The 25,751-nt window shown below is 36.2% G+C and overlaps 1 protein-coding gene across 4 annotated transcripts in view; it reads right to left on the reverse strand.

The window, feature by feature from the left end:
* Window positions 1–25,422, reverse strand: part of POT1 (protection of telomeres 1) — a 119,866-nt gene extending 94,444 nt beyond the window's left edge. Inside the window, exons 1-3 of one of the 4 annotated variants that reach the window (XR_001885953.1) lie at window positions 25,179–25,422; window positions 23,854–24,035; window positions 10,167–10,239 (exon numbers count right to left, since the gene is read on the reverse strand). The gene's annotated coding sequence lies outside the window, so the exon portion shown is untranslated. The remainder of the gene's footprint in view (window positions 1–10,166; window positions 10,240–23,853; window positions 24,036–25,178) is intronic. The other 3 variants (XR_001885951.1, XR_001885952.1, XM_017873817.1) reach the window with 3 other exon arrangements.
* Between the last annotated feature and the right edge of the window lie 329 nt (window positions 25,423–25,751).

Here is a 25,751-nt window from a genome sequence, read left to right on the forward strand (position 1 = left end):
ATGAAAAAATGCTCATCATCACTCGCCATCAGAGAAATGCAAATCAAAACCACAATGAGATACCATCTCACACCAGTTAGAATGGCAATCATTAAAAAGTCAGGAAACAACAGGTGCTGGAGAGGATGTGGAGAAATAGGAACACTTTTACACTGTTGGTGGTACTGTAAACTAGTTCATGTGGAAGACCGTGTGGCAATTCCTCAAATGTCTAGAACTACAAATACCATTTCACCCAGTGATCCCATTACTGGGTATACACCTAAAGGATTATAATCATGCTGCTATAAAGACACATGCACACATGTGTTTATTGTGGCACTATTCACCATAGCAAAGACTGGAATCAACCCAAATGTCCATCAGTGACAGACTGGATTAAGAAAATGTGGCACATACACACCATGGAATACTATGCAGCCATAAAAAAGGATGAGTTCACATCCTTCGTAGGGACATGGATGAAGCTGGAAACCATCATTCTGAGGAAACTATTGCAAGGACAGAAAACCAAACACCGCATGTTCTCACTCATAGGTGGGAACTGAACAATAAGAACACTTGGACACAAGAAGGGGAACATCACACACAGGGGCCTGTTGTGGGGTGGGGGAAAGGGGGAGGGATAGCATTAGGAGATACAACTAATGTAAATGACAAGTTAATGGGTGCAGCACACCAAAATGGCACATGTATACATATGTAACAAACCTGCACATTGTGCACATACATGTACCCTAGAACTTAAAAGTATAATAAAAAATAAAAATAAAATAATGTCTTATTCATGTGTATATTTCATATAAATGGCTGCCAGAGGCCTCTGTTCATAGTGCTCAACAAATATCTGGTGAATGAATGAATTAATACTGACAAAGACTGAAGCACAGAACTAAACAAAGAGGGAAAAAATAAATGGGTCTTAGGATCCAGTTTCCATGAATTTATAAATCATAATGGCTTTTAAACTAATTCAAGTACACAGAGTATAAGAAAGATAAATAAATAAATAACAGATAATATTAGTTTGTATAAACACTCATTAGATCAAATTAAAAATGAGATTTTATATGGGGTGTTCTAAGCTTCTGAGAAGAGTATACTGAAGCCATTCAAACAAGAACTGGCATTACATAGTTCTGTGCCAAGAGTATATTCTGACATACCACAGTAGATGTTTAACTCCATTGGGTGAAAAAGTTAAGAGACCAGCCTGGAGAAAAAAATACTATGCTACAAAAAGTAAGAAGGCTTTATCAATGCATATACATGTTATAAAACTAAAAACATATTTGGAATCACTGAAATCTTTAAACTAATTTAAGATACTTAAATATTAGCAAAGGGGTCATTTCCCTTTTGTGTCTGTACTACTCTGTCATCCCTGTCACACTGCCTTACAAAGAGTGAGCCCCCTTGTCATTAAACAATTCCCTGTTTAGTATAGCCAAATAGAATATTTACTGCAAACCAGTCTCAGAGAAGAAAAATGAAGTCAGTAAAAGGTCTTCTTAACAATAAGAAGTGTTCTTCAGAAAATCAACAATTAACTTAACTGCTCCACCCCCCGCAAAATTAAGGTCACATACTGTATGATTCTACCTAAAAGATGGGAGGTTGCCAGAGGTTAGGGAAAGGGAGGGATGAATAGGCAGAGCACAGAGGATTTACAGGGCAGTGGAAAATACTCTATAAGGTACTATAATGGTAGATATGTCAAAATATATTTTTCAAAATTCATAGAAGGTACAACACCAAGAGTAAACCCTAATGTAAACCATGGACTCCGAGTGATAATGATGTCATTGCAGGTTCACCAACTGCAATACCACTCTGGTGAGGGAACGTTGATAGCAGAAGTGGCTATGCATAACGGCCGGTAGAGAATGTGAGGGAAATCTCTCTACTTTTCTCTTAATTGTGCTGTGAACCTAAAACTTTTTTTGTAAAGTATTTTTTAAAAAAACCAAAGCTTTAAAATGTATTTAAAAAGTATATCAGATTATTTATTTGCATATTAACAAATAAGGTTTTTATATGTTAGTACCTCCTAATAAACAGTCAGTGGTGAAATAAGCAAATCATCCTGCAAATAATAGCATAAATTACAAGACTTGTGTATTAGTTTGCTAATTTTTAACAAATAATACATCAGAAATTCTCAAGTCGTTACACTTAGTGAGCAGGAAAAGGGCACTGAAAATATAAAATGACTGATAATTCAAAATGAAAAACACTTATTTGACTTTAACAAGCATTAAATAATTTTTCTACATTGACCATACAAATCTTATTAGGTTATCATTGTTTCAAAACACTGTTGAAGAATAAGGGTACAGACAGAAACCAGGGACCTGAAGGCTAATAGGGTAGTGATTAACAGAAAATGTTTCTCTATAAAAACATATTTCCTGAGTAATTGCATGTATTGGGTTAATACCAAGGTCATAATTGGAAGTAATGTAGGTGAATAATATTAGCATTAAAAACCAAAATTCTTAAATTGTCTACAAATCACTGTATGATTTGACCCCTACCCACCTCACCAGCTACATATTGTGTGACTCACCCTGTATTCTGTCTTCTCAAAATTCATTAAACATTCCAGGATGCTTGCTCAAGGCCTCTGTATATGCTATTCTCTCCTTGCAATCTACAACCCAAGTACCCCTGTGATCATTTTTCCATTACATTTCTCATTCTACTATTCAATATTCATAGTTACATATCATATCTGGATAAAATAATTATGTAATAATTATTTAATTCTTCTCCATGGGACACTATGCTCTATGAGGGTAAGGTCCATGACTGTCTTATTCATTGCTGTATCTCTAACATCTATCATAGAATATAAAAGCATTTAACAAATGTTTGGACAACTAAATAATCAAAGATATTAATATTCATACATATGTAGACAGTATACCTTCACGAATCTTAAAACAAACTGTACAACTACTACAAAACTTACTTCATAGACTCTTAGCATTTTAGAACTTAAAATGACCTTAGAGATCATGTAATCAAACACCTTCATTTTTCAGATAAGAAAATAAGGGCCAGAGAGAATAAATAAATGGTCTAAGGTCACATACAGTTAATTACCTATGAACCAAGCTGAGAATCCAAATCTCCTGACTTTCAAGACAGGCATCACTCTAATTCCTCTTTCAGAACTAACTCTAACAGGGATACAGGGAGAAAAAAGGTATTAATAAATGTCTTTATTTTTGACAGTTTTATGGTAATTTCTTTTAACTTTCAGAATCCTTTGGAAAAGTCTTTCCTCATATTTTAAGTCCACATATTAAATGTGAAAACTGACTTTAAAATACGAAAACTAAAACAAAAACTGTCTCACACAGAGGAAGGCTTAATTGCAGCATGTGTATTTCTGCAAAATATATCACATTAGTCTACCAAAGCAAGAATTAAAATCTTGTTAAAATTCATTTTAGTGTTTTAGGATTACTGTATTCAAATACAACGCTACCCTTAAGGGAACAAGCAAATGGCAAAGACGAAGGTTTAAGAATCAAATTGGAGAAAACTCATTCCTTTAAGCGAAAAGTTTTACCTTTGGGTTGGAACAACCTTCAATCTTGATACTATAATAAATGGGTATATTAGACCCTCAAATAATCAGCATTTCTGGGTTTTAAATCCAGAAATAATTTAAAGTAAATGTGACCTCAGTCTTTACATCATTTTAAAAGCAAGAAACCTTGACTTACCATTATTAACAACCTCTGTTATCTGACAGATACTAATTAACTAGTGTAGTTCTATTCTATTTTAATGAATACCTATTTAAAATGTATTTCAATAGCAGAAAACATTTTACATGTCAGGTAAAATACTAATACCTAATGTAATATACATGTTTTGTAGATATACTATACATGTTTTGTTAATTCATATCATAACCCTTTTATACTGTTTCTCATATAAACATTTAATAAATGTAAAATCTGAAAGGATAAAGGTGAAATATATTTAAAATACAGACAAATTGATCTCTGATATTCAATAGCATGTATTTATTTTTAAAATACATCTCTAAAATATCCAAGATATATTAGGTAAAAATAAAGCAACTTGCAAAACACAGTTACTTGCTGAAAAATATGCACATACAGGTTTATCCATGCTCACAGACACACACAAAGGCAAGTGCACATATATATACACACATATATAAAACCTGGAAGGGTACCAAAAAAAGCATAGCAGTGATTTTTACCTGAAGAATGGGACTGGGAAATGGCAGGGGATTCAGTGGGAATGAGGGAACTTTTGCTTTTCAGTTTATAGCCTGCCATAATGTCTGAATGTTTTAAAATCATGACTACACAAAAACAACAAAATCTTCTCAGACAAATATTTGTAAGATTGTCAAGTCCATAATACCACCATGAGGTAAGAAAAAAAGGTGTGGAGATAGAGTGGTTTCTCTACTTATTCTAAGCCCTGTAACAAATGTTAGCCTTAGAGGGTTATCTTCATAATAAAAGTGCCAATCACCATCATCACAGAGGGTTAACAGTTAAATGAAAAACTTATACGAAGACACTTTGCAATCTGTAAGATTTCATACAAATGTAGTATTATTAGTAAAATTCTAATTCTGAAAAAACTGGTTAAATGTTAAAATTGGCTATAATAAATGTTTGAAAAGAAACAATGATTTTACTACCTAACGGCTCTTTAAATATAGACTTTATTTGCTACTGAACTATGTAAAATAAACAAAGGATAGGAAAAGAAACAGAAAAATAAGTTCTTTAATCTCCTTACCTCATAAGAAATTAGAATTTGCATCTCTTTACATCATTATACCTCAAAACATCTAAAATGTTAACTAGAAAAACCCTTTCAGTTATGAATTCCCAAACATAAACACACATAGGTGTGTAACATAGACAGGTACACAGACACACCCTAAGAGTAATGAGAAAAAGTATAACAGATTTATACACTCAGATAAATGTTTAAATATATTCATACAAATATAATGTACACACACCTCTCTCAGAGCAACTGTACCTACATTTACCCCAACACTATTTTCTGTATTGTGTTAAAACAAATGTTTCAAAAATTCTTTAGTGAATGAGATTTTGTATTCATATTAGCACCTGACATTTATTTAATGTTCATAAATGCAAAATTTTATAAGATACCAACACTGAATTCTTAATAATTTAGAACTGTCATCTCAAATATTAATTATTTTAACTAAGCTGAAATAAAGCCTTGCCTTCAAGGGAAAGAATAATACAAATAACAGTAATGATAGCAGACCTTTACTGGGGCCACAAACTAAAAAAAGCACCTTATCAAAATAGATATTTACACAGGGATTCCTTTGGAGCAATTAATGCCTATCTGAAATCGCCTCAAGCAGGCATGATTGTGTGTATATGCATGCATGCTTTTTTCTATTTTATTTCCTAGTGTCCTTCCCTGATGACTGTCAGAAACTTCTTTGTAGTATATTTGTCTCTAGAATTTTTGTGCCATATCAACTAGATTAGAACTATATTTCAATCAATATTTTAAAAATTTTATCAGTGATCAATCTCAGAGAAATGGTCTGATGATTTGCACTATGAGCTTTAGGACATGAACTGTATGGCAAATGCATTACTTCCCTAAATTCTAAAGCAAGATTTTAAGATATATCACTGATTAGTAAAAGCATTGCACATGGAAAACTAACACAACGCTGATTTTCCTTTTCTTTGTTCAAAGCAGAAGTGAGAAAAAAATTAACTGATATAACAGTTCTTCACAGCAACGTGAGCAAAAAACGTAAAATCTGAGTTTGACAATGTATCACAAAATTCTTGTAACAAGAAAATAAAAGCAGATGTTCTAACAGTTTGCTTGAAATGGATCTTTATTCCAGACCCCACAGGTTTTACAAAAATGGTACCATTTCTCAAGGGCACTGAATTATTTATAAATCACCACAATTTCTGCAACTACTATATGTCAAAACTATTCAGAATTCTCAGCTAATCCAAAACTCTTACTTTATATTTGATTAAATTTGAAACTGGCAACATTCAATGTTATTCAAGGGCCAACAATTAACTGAAGAAAAGCAGGGATTAGAAGCTAAACTACTGGGCTCAGGGTTCAGATGTCCTCCCTCCACTGTCTTCTTCTTCATTGAAGCTGTATCTAATTACAATAGTAGTAACGACGATAATAATAGTTGCTATGTACTGAGTTGCTACTATGTGCTAGTAGTGGCTATATTCTGTCTCGAGTCCTTTCAACAATCCAGAAAGGCAGGTATCATTACCTCCATCTTTAAAATTGGAGGGGAAAAAAAAAGCTCAATGGAATTAAAGAGTTTTACTCCAAGTCACACCTGCTGGGTTTTAGATACCCTGAGCCTCCCCTTGCCATATATGAAACAGACACTCACACTGCAGAGTCTTTGTAACTGCTAAGTTCTGTTCTAGAACACTCTTATTTCAAATACCTGAAGGATCTTCACATCACTTCTTTGAAGTCTCTTATCAAATGTTGTCAGTCTTTTCTTCATCACCAAATAAATACATACCTTCCTTCCCCTTCTCATGTTTACAGTTCACATCTCATCTTTCGTCCATTGCCTTATGTTCTCCATAGCATTGTTTCCAACTAGAAAAGGTATATATTTACTTATTGTCTTTCTTCCCTAGAACGTATGCTGCATAAGGACAACTTTGTCTGTTTGGCTCATCAGTGCCTAGGAATAGGGCCCGGCTCTTCACAGGTATTCAACATATTGTTTAATAAATGTGTGAATGGCTTACTGAATACATGAATGGCTTACTGAATACATGCAAATTATCCTATTTCCTTTAGGAAGCACAGATGTATTCAGAGTAATATTTCAAATACAAAAAACTAGCAAGGTACACTGCAAAGGCTCCAGCTCCAGAAAGCCAACAGATGGCCACAGCCTCAGAAGATAAGATACTCCCCAAAATGCCAAGACCGCTGTATTAGTCCGTTTTCAAGCTGCTAAGACATACCCAAGACTGCGCAATTTACAAAACAAAGAGGTTTACTGGACTTACAGTTCCACATAGCTGGGGAGGCCTCACAATCATGGCGGAAGGCAAGGAAGAGCAAGTCACATCTCATGTGGATGGCAGTAGGCAAAGAGAGAGCTTGCGCAGAAAAACTCTGGTTTTTAAAATCATCTGATCCCGTGACACTCATTCACTATCACAAGAACAATCCAGGAAAGACCCGCCTCCATAATTCAATCACCTCCCACCAGGTTCCTCCCATGACATGTGGGAATTGTGGGAGTTACAATTCAAGATGAGATTTGCGTGGGGACATAGCCAAACCGTATCAACCAACATCAGTACTGTATTTCTTCTTTGAGGAAATACTTAACTCAAATCACGTATTTTTTTAATTGAAGGGTTTATCTTTTTGTTGTTGAATTTAAGAAGTCCGTTATATATCCCAGATAGCAAATCCTCATTAGATATATGATTTGCAAATATTTTCTACCACTCTATACACTGTCTTTTCACGTTCATGATAATGTTCTTTGATGTGTAACATTTTAAAATTTTTATGAAGCTTAATTTATCAACTTTTCCTCATTGCTCATCCCCTTTGTATCATATCTAACAATCCATTGCTAAATCCAAGCTCATGAAGATTTGCCTCTGTATTTCTCAATGACTATCGATTTAGCTCTCATATACAGACGTTTAATCCATTTTGAGTTAAATTTTCTATATAAGGTAAGAATCTAATTTCATTCTTTTGCATGTGGAAATCCAGTTGTCTCATTATTATTTGTTGAAAAGACAAATGGTCATTTTTAAATAGAGATAGTTTTACTCCTTCCCTTCTAATTTGAATGTCTTTTATTTCTTTTTCTTATTTAACTGTTTTCACTGTTGACTGAACATGTCATCCTTGTCAAAAAATTATTTAGCCATAGAAGTATGGGTTTACTGTAATCCCAGCACTTTGGGAGGCCGAAGTGGGCGGATCACGAGGTCAGGAGATCAAGACCATCCTGGCTAACACAGTGAAACCCCATCTCTACTAAAAATACAAAAAATTAGCCAGATGTGGTGGCACATGCCTGTAGTCCCAGCTACTCGGGAGGCTGAGGCAGCAGAACTGCTTGAACCCAGGAGGCAGAGGTTGCAGTGAGTCGAGGTCATGCCACTGCACTCCAGCCTGGGTGACAGAACGAGACTCCAACTCAGAAAGAAAGGAAAGAAAAAAAAAAAAAAAAAAAAAGAGTATGGGTTTATTTCTGGACTCAATTGTACTCCATTGATCTCTGTCTATCCTTATGCCAGTACCACTGTTTTGACTACTGCACCTCTGTGATTAGTTTTGAAACTGGGAAGCCTGAGTACTAAGACTTTGTTATTCTTTTTTAAGGTTGTTGTGGCAATTTGAAGCCCCTTGAAATTTCATACAAATTTGGGGATTAGTCCTTACATTTCTGCAGCAAAGTTTTATAATCCTCATGGGGATTATCTTGAATCCATAGATCATTTTGGGTAGTATTGACAGCTTAACATATCAAGTCTTTCTACACAAGTTTCTGCTATGTAGAAGGCACTAACCACGGAAAGTACTAAAAAAATAAAAAAGAAAAAAAGCCCTTCTTCCGACATATAGTTGGCCCTGTATCTGCAAATTTTGCATCTGTAAATTCAACCAACTCAGACTGAAAAATATTCAGAAAAAAAGTTTTTTAAAAAAATTATACTACAACAACAACAAAAAAATACAAATTTAAAAATATACAGTATAGGCCGGGTGCGGTGGCTCAAGCCTGTAATCCCAGCACTTTGGGAGGCCGAGACGGGCGGATCACGAGGTCAGGAGATCGAGACCATCCTGGCTAACACGGTGAAACCCCGTCTCTACTAAAAAAAAAAATACAAAAAAACTAGCCGGGCGAGGTGGCGGGCGCCTGTAGTCCCAGTTACTCGGGAGGCTGAGGCAGGAGAATGGTGTAAACCCGGGAGGCAGAGCTTGCAGTGAGCTGAGATCCGGCCACTGCACTCCAGCCTGGGCGACAGAGCGAGACTCCGTCTCAACAAAAAAAAAAAAAAAAAAAAAAAAAAAATATACAGTATAGCTATTTAGATAGCATGTACATTGCATTAGGTATTATAAATAATCTAGAGATGATTTAATGTAAATGGTGGGGAGACTACACATGGGTGATAAGCAAATATTTTGCCATTTTATATAAGATTTGAGCATCCACAGATTTTTATATCCATAGGGGGCTCCTGGAACTAATCTCACACAGATACAGAGAAACAACTGTAACTCACTTTTCTACAAGTATCTGTTACTTAATAAATGTATTTATATTTAACTTCTTCAGAAAATTAATTTATTTCTCATACCTCCCTTTAAGCTCTACCACCTGAACTTGCTTTTTCTCCAGACCACATTTCTACCTAATATTACTTTATGTAATTATTCCTTGCATTTCTTCATTCCCCTAAAATGTAAATTCCATGAAGGCAAGAATTAAGTTTTGTTCACAGCTATAACCCCAGGACCTAGAACAGTATCTGATATATACTTAGTTGTCAGTAGTTGTAGAATTTTGTAGTTTGTTTCCCATTTACTGCTCCAGACTGTTCTAACCAACCACAGGCTTCAGATGAGATCTACTTTTGTCCCTAAGTGTTACAAAGTAGCCCTTCCAAGCTTACCATGATTATTTGAGGGCTATATGGAGAAAGAATTCCCGCTGTGTAAGAACAACACCTAGTTAACAAGTACATCTATGTAACAAGTAACATGTTGAAAGCCAAGTTTTAAGACAGTGAAGCTGCTAAGATGTTTAAGTCACATAAGTGAAACTAGAAGCAGGAAGACCAGTTAGCTACTGCAATGGTCTAGATATGAGAGTAAAGGGCCATGAAGTAGAATAGAAGAAATGGGAGGGAAAGGGAAGGGATATTTGGGAAAAACTTTGCTAGAGGAAAGACTAACTTTTCATTCTATAGATTGTCATACTACTACTAATGTACTACCTGTCAGAAATCATTTATGTGTGTGTATGTCTGTACATACACACACATATATATGAAGTCACATATTTGTATATTACAGGGAAAAAGTAGAAATAGTTTGCTTATACTATATACCTTGTAGTCCAATCTGCAAAACAGCTGTTCTATTTCCACGACAAGTTAAAGAAGAGATAAGTGAAAGCTTTCCCTGAAATGAGAAAAAAAAAAATTGTTACAAAGAAAAGTCAAATGAGTTTATAATAAAACCAAGATATAAATAAAAATTAGAATCTTTATAGCAACAGCTTTATCTTTCAAGAAGTCAAAGTACTGTGTTCAGGTAACTATTTTAAGACAAGGAACAGTGCTGAATTCGTTTTTCTAGAGAAAAATCACGTCTACAAATACTTCAAGGTTTATAATATAATTTCTTAAGTAATCCTATTAGGTAGGTACTATGAGTTCCTTATTTTGCCAATAACTAGATCAACTTTCCCTGGCTTTGTTTTAATCTGTAATATTATTCTCTAAAAAATAATAAAATGATGTTTGCTCCTAGAAAGAAATGAAAACTTAATAAAGATTTAGAAATGCAAAACGGAAATATCATAAATATAGTGTGGACAAATCTACAGATTAAGACACAAGTACAGTTTAGTCTTTGTTCAGCTTCTGTGACTAACCAGCTCTGTCAGTTTAAAAAAAGTTATTTGAGTCTCAGATAAAATGAAGTGTTTAATCTGGTTTCTGTAAATAAAATTTAAAAATAGATCCTATTAGCCTCCCAGGTTAATATTCCAGACTTTGATACAGCTAACAAAAAATACATCAATTTTACTTATAAAATAGAACTCAATTTTACTTACAGGAACATAAATAAAAATATGGTTATCAACAATGCATAATGATTCACAGTCAAAAACAAAAGTAGTTACATTTAGAAGATAGAAAGCTGAAAAAAGTAACAACAACAAAAAGTTAAACAATGTGTAAATCTCAAAACTTTTCTTGACCCAGCAGAGTTGAGGTGACAGAGCAACCAACTAAGCAGAAATCTGAAAAAAGCAAGGTACTTCTAATGAGAATAAAACAACTGTTTTATTTCTGTCATAAGTTAAAGAAGAGATAAGTGAAAGATTTCCCTGAAATGAAAAAAAAAAAAATAGTTACAAAGAAAAGCCAAACTTTATAATCACACCAAGATATAAACAAAATTTTTATAGCAACTTGCTTACCTAAATGACAAATGTTCCCAGACATCTGTAAGAAAAATTTATCTAACACTTTTAATGAATTGCTAGAGGCCAAGTATGGGGCAATGAAAACACATGGAGCCCCGGAGCTGCAAACACAGGAGAATTCATATTCATTTACATGCGCTTCTCCACAGACCTGACAAGGTTCGGGACAGAAGTAGGGCAATGGCAGCAGCAGTTACTGCACGAAAGGCAGGAAACTCTGCTTGGATCTTTCTCCTCTTTCTTTCTTTCAGAACAAATGCTGGGAGAAGGGCAAAAAAATGTCAATCCACGACTATTGGTGGAAACCCACTGCAGCTGGAAGGCAAGAAAAGAAAAAAAAAAACCTTCTATCCCTGTCAGGGGTGGGCAGGAACAGGTACATAGGTGAAAGGCCCAGACCTATACAGCTGGAGGCAAAGCAGGATCACTGAGAAGGCCCCACTCACAAGACCTGGGACCTACTGCTACCAAGACAGGCTTCACCAGAACAGAGAACATCTACCCGTTGAAGGCTAACCAGTACCTAGTAAAAAGTAACATGGTCTACTACTGGAAGAGAAGACTTTGAGCAGAAGACTCCAGAAGACTGGAGACCTTATTTGAGGCAAAGCACAAAGGAAAGATCTAAAACTAAGGATGGGGAAGACAAGAGAAAAATCCTCTAGTCAACTAGCTCTGATCCTACAAAGTAACTCTAGAGGAATATGAAGCCTCTAGTGCATTGAAGAACCAAAAACAACAACAAATCCCAAACCTAACTCTACCCCGACTAGATTAACTCAATGTACCACACTAAAGGCCTAGCACAAAGAAAGACCTACACATGCCCAGAAATAAAAACTACCTCAATTTCCACTGTCCTACACAAGACGTATAGCTTTGAACAATAACAACATACGAGACATACAAAAAAGGCAAGAAAAAACACAAAGCAATCAAGAGAACCACAATCAATCAGATTAAATGACAACTTAATCAGGAGGGGTAAAGCTGAATAGCTGCCCTATATAAACTCCTAGATGCATCATTTCAACCTTCCTCACTGAGAGTACAAGAAATCCCCTTCACACAGCAGGAAGACACCTGGCCCTCACCGCATCGCTGTGAATGGGGAGGATGGGCAGGGAGTTATTGCTGAGATATGCTGAAATGGAGCAATTGCTGAGAATAATATAATTATGTGGTGCTGAACAACAGGGATACATTCTGAAAAATGTGTTGTCAGGCAATTTCATCTTTGTGTGAACATCAGAGTATGCCTAAACCAACCTAGATGGTATAGCCTACTATATACCGAGGCTATACAATATAGCCTATTGCTTTTAAGCTATAAACCTATACAACATACACTGTATTAAATACTGTAGGCAATTATAAGACAATAGTAAGTATGTATCTAAACATATACAAACCTAGAAAAGGTAGAGTAAAAACACAGTACTATGATCTTATGGGACGGACCACCATCATATATGCAGTGCATTGTAGACTGAGATGTCGTATACACTGAATAACTGTAATAAGAGTCTGACTCTATTCTACAAATTCTGTTTGCTTTTAGGACAAAAATGAATTAGTATAGATATATAAAACATAACACATCCTGTTATGGACTGAATTGTGTTTTCCTAAATTTCAGGTTGAAGCTCTAACCCCCAACAACTCTGAATTTGACTGTATTTGGAGACAGGGCCATTAAAGAGGTAGTTTGGTTAAAAAGAGGCCATTAGAATGTGCCCTAATCCAGTCTGACTGGTGACCTCAAAAGAGAATGGGACATACAGAAAGATACCAGAGTCTCAGGCAAGCACAGAGAAAAGGCCAGGCGAAGACACAGCAAGAAGGTGAGCATCTGTAAGCCAGGGAGAGAGACCTCAGAAGAAACCAATCCTGCAGCCACTCTGATACTGATCTTTCTAGCCTTCAGAACTATGAGAAAAATAAATGTTTAAGCCACCCAATCTGTGGTACTTTGTTATGGCTGACCTGATAAACAAATATACACTTCTTAAAAACTGGGGATTTTCTAAGCTCGGTGACCCTCAGATGTGCTACAAACTCTATGTGCACATTATGTACCTGGCCCTGCTCCCATGGGACTTGGGGAGGAAAGAAGAACCAGTGCAAACATGAAGTTCATGTTCCCTGCTGTGCCAATAAGTAATATACTACCTAAATCTATTTGGTTGCCTTGCCTCCTTAACAGCTGAATCTAGAGAAGTGTAGCATGCCAACCTACGAGCTATATCATATACTGTTGCTTAGGAACTATTTGAACACTTGACATTTACTCAAATGAAATAAAAACCTATATTCAGATAAAAAATCTGTACATATATATTTACAGTTGCATTATTCACCATCACAAAAACTGGAAAGAATCCAAATATTCCTACACTGGGCAATAGATGAATAGGTTGCAACAAAATTCTAATCACCAACAGAAAGAAATACTACTGAAAAAAACAACCTGAAAGAATGTCAAATGCATCATACTAAGTGAAAGAAGCCAGATGCAAAAGGCTACATGCTGTATAATGCCATTTATATGACATTCTTGAAAAACAAAAATACAGTGCCAGGAAATTGGTAAGCGGTCATGAGTGGTTAGAGTTGGCAAAGCAGCTAACTATAAAATTTTGGAAGGTGATGAACTACTTGATTGTGGTTGTGGTTACATACACATTTGCATATATTTGTCAAAACTCATAGAAGTCTACACAAAAAACAGAATGTAGCACTAAAATCCATTTCATAAAATTCAAAAAACATTGACATCTGCAGATTAGAAAAGGGTATGTATGTACACAATAGAGAGCTGAAAAATGATTCCAATATGTAAAAGAACACAAATACCTCAATCTTTTTTTTAAAAAACGAGCATTTTACATAGCTTGTTAACCATGAGAAATACATAAAAGGTATTTCCTAGTTTTAGCCCTACTAGATACTAACGTGTTCACTTATAGCTAAAAGAATTTGTTAATAAAAATGTTAAAATTGGACAGGGGTGATAGCTCATGCCTGTAATCCCAGCACTTTGACACGTCAAGGTGGGAGGATTGCTTGAGGGAGCGAGTTTGAGACCAGCCTGGGCAACACAGAAAGATCCTGCCTCTATAAAAAAAAAATTTTTTTTTAATTAGCTAGCTGTGGTGGCATGTGCCTGTAATCTCAGCTACATGGGAGGCTGAGGTGGGAGGATTCCTTGAGCCAAGGAGTTTGAGGTTACAATGAGCTAGGATCACACCACAGCACTCCAGCGTGGGTGACAGAGCAACATCCATCTCTTAAGCAAACAAATAAGAAAATGTTGAAATTAAAAAAATATTTCACTAATATAAGTAGGAACAAAAATAAAATAAGAACTTAGCAAACTGTCATAGTATTTATCATTTCTATATCAAGCACACAAAACAAAAGTATGTCAAAATTAGATGCAGCTTGGAAATAATCATTATTAATGATATATCAAAAAGGAATCAAATCATGGCACTTTATTAATAAATACAAGTAGACAAGAAATATCACACTAATTGACCAGATGTAAAATAAGTTGAGAATGCTAACAAGCATTTGATAATCATTTAAATGCAATTAAGTAGAAAAGACCAACTGTAATTCATAACACTTCATTTAATAAGAAAGAAAATTCCAGGAAAATAAATAGAAATAAAAGTTAAAAAGAAATAGGTGAGTAAAATGTGTTACAAACAAATGTCTACACGAAAAATATAGACAAGCAAAACTGAAATGTAGATTTCTTTTTATTATCAGATATATTTTGTCCCTCGCTCCCTCAACTAAAATTAAAACACTCACTAAAAATGCATCCAGAATATTGGATATGGCAGACAAAAGGTTCAGTGAACTCAAAGAGACAGCAACAGAAATTACTCAACTGAAAATCCTCTCTGCCACACAAATAAAACACAATAAAAGAGAAAGGAACAGAATCTCAGAGATCTGTGTTACAGTATCAAATAGCCTAATACATGAACATACACATGTAATTGGCATCCCAAAAACAGAAAAGGGCAATAATATGGCAGAAAAAAAATATTTCAAGAAATATTATCCAATAATTTCCCAAATTTGAGGAAAAACATTGAATAAATCCAAGAAGTTCACTTACCCACAAAGGAGAAATTCAAAGAAAAAGTCCAACTGCTAAAATTAAAAGATAAAATAGAAAGGGGACAGTAAAAAAATGCAAATCACATACAAAATAGAAGCCAGAAAGCAGTGGACTGGTATCTCTACAGTCCTAAAAGAAAAAAAAAAGTCAACACAGAATTCTATATCCAATAAATACATCCCTCAAAACAAACATGAAATAAAGCCATTTTCAAATGAATGAAAGCTAAGAGAAGTTATCTCCAGCTGAAATATATGAAATGGCAGATGTTTTTCAAGATGAAGGGAAATAATGCCCAGATAAAATGGATCTACAGGTAAAATGAAGAACACCAGAAATGGTAAATATGTCAGTAAATATAAAGACCATATTTTTTCCTTCTTTTAATTTCCTTAAAAGACAACTCATTGTTTAAAGCAAAAGTAGTAACATAAGGTAGAGTTAGAGTTTATAATACATGTACATGTAAAAAATATAACAGCTCAATGAACAGGGGAGTGAGTAAATGGAATTTCACTATTATAAGATTCTTATATTTGTCAAGTGGGAAGAAAAAAGCAGGATATGAGAAATAACAACTGTACCATGGGGAATGGTACAATAGTAGCTATAAGTATACCTTAGTAAGGATGCATATTGTTAGCACTATCATAACCACTAAAGGAACAAAACAGGTGTTGCTCAAAGCCAATGGAGAAAATAAAATAGAATAAAAAATATTTAACCCAAAAGAACTCAGGAAGGAAAACAAAAAACAGGAAAAACAAAGGGAACTCAAGTCGTTTCATAGACAAACAAAACCATATCAATGATTATTTTAAATAAGTTGACTATGCTGATTAAATAGTGGGACTGTCAGACTGGATCAAAAAAACATGATCCTATTATATGCTAAGAGATAATTAAAATACTAAACCATAAATAAGTTGAAAAAGAAAGGAAATGTTGATACACTCTTAATATAAGGCCACACTACCAAAGGCACCGAAAATCAAAGCCAAAGTATCTTAACCAACAACATATATACATCTTCAGAAAACATTTCTTCCCTACAAATGCAATTTCAAAAAAAAAAATGGACCAAGTAATTGCTATACCAGATGCTCAGATATCAAAGGAAGGGCATAGAAAACATGAAAAAGCAGAGAAATACGACATCGCTAAAAGACCACAACAATTATCTAGCAATAAATATCTACTAAAAAAAATTCCTCGAAATGCCAGATAAAGAATCCAAACTAGTGATTTAATGAGATGCAAGAGAAATCTGAAAACCAATACAAAGAAATCAGAAAATCAATTCAGGTTATGAATGAGATTTACCAATGAAACAGAGATCTTTAAAAAAAAAAAAAAAAGAAAGAAACTGGAAACCATGAATTAAAAAATTGAAGAAAATACAAAATATATTCAAAAGATTCAATAACAGATTAGACCAAGGAAAAGCAAGAATCTCAGAACCTGAAGACAGAATGAAATTTTGAAATAATGCAGTCAGGCAAAAATAGGAAAAAGTATAAAAAGGAATGAGCAAAGCCTTTTGAGATGTCCAGGACTACATCAAGCAAACAAACATATGAATTATCAGAATTCCTAAGGGGAAAGGGAGATTAGAAAGTTTTAAAAACCTATTTAAGGAAATAATCAATGAAAACTTCTAAAGTCTAGCAAGAGAGTTAGACATCCAGATACAGGAAGCCCAGCTATCCCCAGGAAAATACATTACAAAAAGGACTTCACCATAGCGTATTATATTCATAACATGTAAAGTCAAAGTTTAAAAAAAAAGAATTTTAAAATTACCAAGAGAAAAGCATCTATCTAGTCACCTATAAATAAAACACTATAAAACTAACTGGACTTTTCAACAAAAATCTTACAGGCCAAAAGGGAATGGATGGCATTTTCAAAGTGCTCAAAAAAAAGAAAAAAAAAAAAAAAATAAGCCAAAATTTTATATCCTGCCAGAAGAAGCTTAATAAGAGATATAAAATATTTCCTAGACAAGCAAACAATGAGGGATTCAGTAGAGAAAAAAGTAGAAAGATCACAAATTAACACGCTAGCATCACACCTCAATGAAACTAGAACAAAAAGAACAAATGAAACTCAGAGTTAGCAGAAGCAAAAAAATAACAAAGATCAGAGCAAAACTAAATGAACAAGAACCAAAAACAACAACAACAAAAAAACCCCAAAGGATCAATGAGACAAAAAGCTGGTTATTTAAAGAGAGAAACAAAATTGATGAACTACTAGCTAGACTAACCAAGAAAAGGAGAGAAAAGATCCAAATAAAATTAGAGAGGAAAAAGGAGACATTACAACTGATACCACAGAAATTCTAAAGGTAATCAGAGACTATTATGTATAACTATATGCCCATAAACTAGAAAACATAGAGAAAATGGATAAATTGCTGGAAACATACGACCTCCCAAGATTGACCCAGGAAGAAACAGAATTCCTGAATAGATCAATGATGATAGCAAGACTGTATAGTAATAAAAAAAAATCCCAATAAAAGAAAGTCCAGGACCAGATGGATTCACAGCCTAGATGTACAAAACACAAAAAGAGCTAACACCAATCCACCTGAAACTATTCTAAAACTACTGAGGAGGGAATTCTCCCTAATCCATTCTACAAGGTCAGTATCACCCTGATATCAAAACCAGACAAAAACACACAAAGACAAAAACTACAGACTAGTGTCATGTGCGTCCCAGTGAAGAGGCCACCAAACAGGCTTTGTGTGAGCAACATGGCTGTTTATTTCACCTGGGTGCAGGTGGGCTCAGTGCGAAAAGAGAGTCAGCAAAGGGAGATAAGGGTGGGGCCGTTTTACAGGATTTGAGTAGGTAAAGGAAAATTACAGTCAAAGGGGGGTTGTTCTCTGGCGGGCAGGAGTGGGGATCACAAGGTGCTCAGTGGGGAAGTTTTTGAGCCACAATGAGCCAGGAAAAGGAATTTCACAAGATACTATCATCCCTTAAGGCAAGGACCGGCCATTTTCACTTCTTTTGTGGTGGAATGTCATCAGTTAAGGCGAGGCAGGGCATTTTCACTTCTTTTGTGATTCTTCAGTTACTTCAGGCCATCTGGGCGTATATGTGCAAGTCACAGGGGATGCGATGGCTTTGCTTGGGCTCAGAGGTCTGATAACTAGTATCTCTGATGACATTCACGCAAAATTATCAACAAAATACTAGCAAACTGAATCCAACAGCATGTCAAAAAGATCACACACCACGATCAAGTGAGATTTATCTCAGGGATGCAAGGATAGTTCAACATACACAAATCAATAAGTGTTATACACCACATAAACAGAATTAAGGACAAAAATCAGATGATCATCCCAACCGATGAAGAAAAAGCATTTGACAAAATTCATCTTCCATTCATGACAAAAATTCTCAACAAACCAGACACAGAAGGAACTTCCTTCAACATAATAAAGGCCATATATGACAAATCCACAGCCAACATAATACTTTATTGGGGAAAGGTTGAAAAGATTCCTTCTAATAATTGGAACAAGATAAGGATACCCACTTTCACCACTCTTATTCAGTATAGTACTGCAAGTCCTAGCCAGAACAACCAGGCAAGAGAAAAAAACAAAAGGCATCCAAATTGGAAAAGAAGTAGTCAAATTATCATAGTTGGCTAATGATATGATCTTGTATACAGAAAACCCTCAAGACTCCACCAAAAATTTCTTAGATTGGTAAATTAAGTAAAGCTTCAGGATACAATATCAATGTACAAAAATCAGTAGTGTTTCTATACACCAATAAAAAGCTAGCTGAGGATCAAGAATGCAATCCCATTCACAATAGCTGCAAAAATAAAATAAAATACCTAGGAATATACTTAACTAACAAGGTGAAAGATCTCTGCAAGGGAAACTACAAAGGACGGATGAAAGAAATTGTAAACAACATTAAAAAAATGGAAAAACATCTCATGCTGGTGGATCAGAAAAATTAATATTATTAAAATGAACATACCGCCCAAAGCTACAGGTTCAATGTAAACCTTATCAAATTACTGATGTCGTTCTTCACAGAATTAGAAGAAAACAATGATAAAGCTCATATGGAACCAAAAAAGAGGCCAAACTGCCAAAGCAATTCTAATCAAAAAGAACAATGGTGGAAGTACACATTGCCTCACTTCAAAATATATTACAAAGTTATAGCAACCAAAATAGCATGGTAGTAGTATAAAAATAGACACACAGATAAATGGAACAAAACAGAGAAACGAGAAATAAAGTCACATACTTACAGCCAACTGATCTATGACAAAGATGGCAAGAACACTACACTGGAGAAAAGACAAACTTTTCAATTAATGGTGCTGGGAAAACTGGTTTGCCACATGCAGAAAAGTGCAACTGGACTCGTATATGTCACCACATATGAAAATAAACTTAAGATGGATTAAAAATTTAAATGCAAGACCCAAAACTATAAAACTACTAGAGGAAAACCTAGGAAAAACTCTTTTAGATATTGGTTTAGGCAAACAATTCATGACTGTAGGGGTGGCCTGCCCCTCCATACCTGTGGGCGTTTCTCGTTAGGTGGAAAGAGAGACTTGAGAAAAGAAATGAGACACAGAGACAAAGTATAGAGAAAGAAAAAGTGGGCCCAAGGGACCAGCACTCAGCATACAGAGGACCCACGCCGGCACTGGTCTCTGAGTTCCCTCCGTATTTATTGATCATTATCTTTACCATCTTAGAAAAAGGGAAGTGACAGGATAATAGGATCATGGTAGGGAGAAGGTCAGCAGTAAGACAGGCGAGTAAAGATCTCTGTGACATAAGTTTAAGGAAAAATGCTGTGCCTTGATATGCATATGTAAACATCTCCATAAACCTTTTTAGTGCATAAAGAGCAGCATTATGCTAGCAAGACCCATATTTCGCCCTGAGGTGGTTTTCTCCTTTCTCAGTAAACAGAACATACAATCGGGTTTTACACCGCGATGTTCCATTGCCCAGGGATGAGCAGGAGACAGATGCTTTTCTCTATCTCAACTGCCAAGAGGCCTTCTTTCCTCTTATGCTAGTCCTCCTCAGCACAGACCCTTCACGGCGTCAGGCTGGGGACGATCAGGTCTTTCCCTTCCCACGAGGCCATATTTCAGACTATCACATGGGGAGAAACCTTGGACAATACTTAGCTTTCCTAGGCAGAGGTCCCTGCGACCTTTGGCAGTGTACNTGCTTTTCTCTATCTCAACTGCCAAGAGGCTTCTTTCCTCTTATGCTAGTCCTCCTCAGCACAGACCCTTCACGGTGTCAGGCTGGGGGACGATCAGGTCTTTCCCTTCCCACGAGGCCATATTTCAGACTATCACATGGGGAGAAACCTTGGACAATACCTAGCTTTCCTAGGCAGAGGTCCCTGCGACCTTTGGCAGTGTCCCTGGGTACTTGAGATTAAGAGAATGGTGATGACTTTTAACCAGCAAGCTGCCTTCAGGCACTTGTTTAACAAAGCACACCCTGCACCGCCCCAAATCCGTTAAACCTTGAGTCACCACAGCACGTCTCTTGCAAGGACAAGGTTGGGGTAGGGTCACAGATTAACAGCATCTCAAATACAGAACAAAATGGAGTCTCTTATGTCTACTTCTTTCTATATAGACACAGGAACAGTCTGATCTTTCTTTTCCCCACAATGACTAAGACCTCAAAAGTGCAGGCAATAAAAACACAAATAGACAAATGGAACTTAATTAAACTAAAAAGCTTCTGTGCTACAAAAGAAATAATCAACAGAATGAACAATCTCTGGAATGAGAGAAAATATTTGCAAACTATGCATTCAACAGGGGACTAATATCCAGATTTTACAAGGGACTCAACCAAAAAACCCCAAATAATCCCAGTAAAAAGTAGGCTAAGGACACGAATAGACATTTTTCAAAAGAAGATAAACAGCCAACGAGCACATGAGAAAATGTTCAATATAATTAATCATCAGTAAAATGCAGATTAAAACCACAATGAAATATCACCTTACACCAATCAGAACGGGTACTAAAAAGACAAAAACATAACAGACATTCGGGTGCAAAGAAAAAGGAACTGTTATACACTGTTGGCAAGAACACACATTACTACAACCTCTATGGAAAACAGTACAGTGAGTTCTCAAAGAACTAAAAGTAGAACTACCATTTGATCCAGCAATCCCACTACTGGGTATCTACCCAAAGGAAAAGAAATCATTAAATAAAAAAGAGACCTGCACTCATATGTATACCACAGTGGTATTCAAAATCACAAAGATATGGAATCAACCGAAGTGTACATCAATGGAGGACTGGATTTTAAAAGTCATATATATACACAATACTATTTAGACATTAAAAAGAATGAAATTGTCTTTCATGGCAACATGGATAGAAATGGAGACCTTTATCTTAAATGAAACAACTGAGACACAAAGAGAAATACTGCATGTTCTCACTCAAAAATGTAAGCTAAATAATGAGTACACATGGAAGCAGAGTGTAGAGAGATGGACAATGGAAACTTGGAGGGGTAGGGGATTAGGAGTGGAGTGGATGATGGGAGGTTGCTTGGTGGGTATAAGCTGCATTGCTCCAGGAACAGATGCACTGAAGGCACTTACTTCACCACAATGCTATATATCAATGTAGCAAAACTGCACTTGTTTCCCATACATATTTACAAAACAAATTTTTAAAAATTGCTTAAATTATCAAAAGTATCACAACTCATTTCTTGACAGACATTTTCCGCTTTCATTTTTTCACCTGACATTCAATCCTCACACTACCGAAAAATGAATTTGCTTCTTAATGTTTAAACAAAACTAACCTTTCCAAGTGATCAATAATTTCTTGGTTATTAGAACGAACAGATACTTTTCAGACCTTTGAGCATCTATAGCAACATAATGCTCTGGTTAGTAGCAAAGACAATGGGCATGTAAATCACTGCTCAGCCACTTACTGGCTATCAGACCCTGAATAAATTACTGAACCTGTGTTTGTTTTCCAGCTATAAAATGAGAATAATATTTAGGATTCTCAGGATTAAGAGATTACATATACAAAGCATTTAGGAGAGTGCCTACTAAACAGCAATCTATACTAGTGTTACTGAAACTTGCTTTCTTATGTATCAAAGATACCACTCTCTCTTGAGTTTCTTTCTCCTTCTCTAGACCATCTCTGCTTCCTATTCATGCTACTTTCTTTCACTGACTCCTTCAACATGGTTCTCTTCTCTTCTATGCTTTGGCTCAAACCCATCTAAATTAAAGACCCTTTGAGCTTCAAACTCCCCAATCCATTTGCCTACTGGACACTACTATCTATTCATCTCTAAAGACCTTTCAAATTTGTCCAAATTGAACTCCGTAAATGTTTCTTCCTAAATGTGTACCCCCTATTTTCTTCTCCTGGCTGGCTAGGAATTAGAAACGGAAGTTTCCTGAATTTCTCTTTGCCACTCTAGTCTAATTGTTTTCTAAGACCTACTGATTCTGCTTCTTTATCCTGTCAAGTCTAAAGCAAATCATCTATATTCAAATTCCTGCTCTACTATATTTTATCAATACAATCTCAAGCAAATTGCTTAACCTTTCTGAAAGACAGTGTCTTTAATAACAGTACCTACTGTCATAGGTCTTTGTGATGATTAAATAATATATGTAAAGCATGTAAAACACTACCTAACGTATGGAAAAAAATGCAACGAATGTTAACTTTAGGTATTACTATTACTATCTTTTTTCAATCTCCTTCCCAGCATCCCCTCTGCCACTGGCCCAGATCATCATCAACTCTCATCTAAATTACTGTAATTGCCTCTTAACATCTTTCCACTAATCTTGCCTTCTCCAATATACTCTCTACCTAGAAGCAAAGTTTTTTGAATTCAAAGTAAATCATGTTTTTCTCCTGCTAAAACCTACCAAAGACTTTCCATAGTTTTTAGAGTAACATCCAAATTCCTCAATATGCACATAAGGACTGTTTTTTACGCCAAAGGAAGTTACAGCACAGTCTGTTATCCCATAAGTTCCAGCTCAACTTTCCTGATCTGTCAGAACCAAAAGCTCTCATGCTCACATATCACAATGCTAATAACACACCTATTAATTTTAACTGGAGATCAGGTGATTGTCAGACCCCACAGAAATGTGATTACCTTTAGTTCTGGGACTACATTTCTTCATCTTTGTACCTCAGAAACTTACTCCAGTGTTTCAGGAATTTGCTAATTGTTTGCTAAATAAATACTGAAAAACGTATTGAAATATTCAATCTCAAATGTTAAGACAAAGACAAAAACCATACCTAAACCAGTTCTCATAAATAGACTCAACATTAAAAAACTGCATTCCTTTTAGTAGGAAAAAGCATTCTGAGTTACAGAAATTCTTACCTGAATATATTTCTTGCTATAATTGTAACCTGGCTGTAGGGATCCGAAATCTACTTTACGTAATTTACTCAGCGGCTGAACTTCAGGCACCCCACTGACTTCCTTTATTAATTCAAGTGGCATATCAGTTCTTCACACTGATGTCCAAAGCAAATTCAACTAGGGAATTTGACAACTTGCTGCTGAAGATACAAAACCAGTGTTTTATCCAAAATGCAGTCAATAATTTGCTTTAAGTCTCTTTGACTTAGTTATGCTTTTCCTTATTATGGTTAACACGGTTCAGGGTTGGGGGTGACAGGAGGATGGATTATTTTACAATTTTATTGCAAAGATCAATACAGGACATTCTTCCACGGAACTGAAACTTAACCATTTTCTACTAAGCTGCGTATTTAAAGTACCTCTAAAAAGCAAGTTTTAAAATCTGTAACCATGTCACTAACAAACGCCTTTAACATTGTGCTTTAAAACGCAAAAGTTGGCCGGGCGCGGTGGCTCAAGCCTGTAATCCCAGCACTTTGGGAGGCCGAGACGGGCGGATCACGAGGTCAGGAGATCGAGACCATCCTGGCTAACACGGTGAAACCCCGTCTCTACTAAAAAATACAAAAAACTAGCCGGGCGACGTGGCGGCGCCTGTAGTCCCAGCTGCTCGGGAGGCTGAGACAGGAGAATGGCGTGAACCCGGGAGGCGGAGCTTGCAGTGAGCTGAGATCCGGCCACAGCACTCCAGCCTGGGTGACAGAGCGAGACTCCGTCTCAAAAAAAAAACAAACAAACAACAACAACAACAACAAAAAAACGCAAAAGTTATTGGGGAAGAGGGAGGCTGAAAAATCCTGAGCTTTTTTTTTTTTTTTTTAACCCCCACAGGAGCTGTAATATTGTATAGGCAAATTGTGCACCAAAAGCTTCGTACTACAAGATGTTTCTGTGGCCTCCTCCCTTCACCCCCTAAATAAACTAAAAAACAAAAATTACTGAACTGAGATTAACTTGTGCATCGTAGGCTCCACCTTATTTACAGACGTCTTGACTGGGACACTCACTAGTGTCGATATCCAATTTTAACGTTTGCGCACCAACCTTTCCCCAAGCCACCTGAGCTCTTTGAGGGCGGGGACTTGGACTTAACTCTGTCCGCTCCTCCCAAAACACCAAGAAAGACGCTGAACACAGTAGGATCGAGATAAACACTCGTAAGAAAAAGTGTTTCTCTGCGATAATTAACATCAAATTTGGATCTAAACTAATTCAATCCCGGGCCCCTTCCGTCTGGTAGCCACTCAACGAACACACCAAACCTTACAAATTTTACTCACCCGCAGTTTAGAAAGAACCCTAGGAAGAGTTTAGACGGGCGCGCACGTGACGTCACTCGCACGCTGACGGTCCAGCTCCACGCATGCGTGCAGGATCCCTGAGCATAGCCACTAGTTCTCCGCCCGCGGCGGCAGGCTGTGTAACCGTTCACACACTGACGGCGCCTGGAGGTTTGGCGAAATATTGACAGGATGCGGCGCCAACGGGAGCGTAGGGCCAAGGAACAGGCCCCGCCCAGTCCGGTCACATTTCCGGAATTCTCGCCGCTCCCCTTAGCTCCGCCCCCAGTCACTTTCCAGCTTGCGTGGCGGGAGGCAAGTTCAGGGCAAGCGGGCGGGTCTGCTGGGCAGGGTTTCAGCTTCCGTTTGGTAGATTGGTAGCTTGTGCAGGCAGAGCCTTTCCTTTAATGTCCAGTTCTCTTCCCCGAAGAAGTAGGCACCTACTGCAGTCTTTATAAGGAAGCATTTACAAGGATAACAGTGTTATTTGAGAGTTTCTATAGTAATTTCGGGCATTGGCATTAATGTCACCATTGAGTCTTGCTATTTACAGACAGATTTGTAACCTTGTCA

Source organism: Rhinopithecus bieti, unplaced genomic scaffold (genome assembly GCF_001698545.2).
Source record: "Rhinopithecus bieti isolate Rb0 unplaced genomic scaffold, ASM169854v2 scaffold_7683, whole genome shotgun sequence".
NCBI classification, from domain to species: Eukaryota; Metazoa; Chordata; class Mammalia; order Primates; family Cercopithecidae; genus Rhinopithecus; species Rhinopithecus bieti.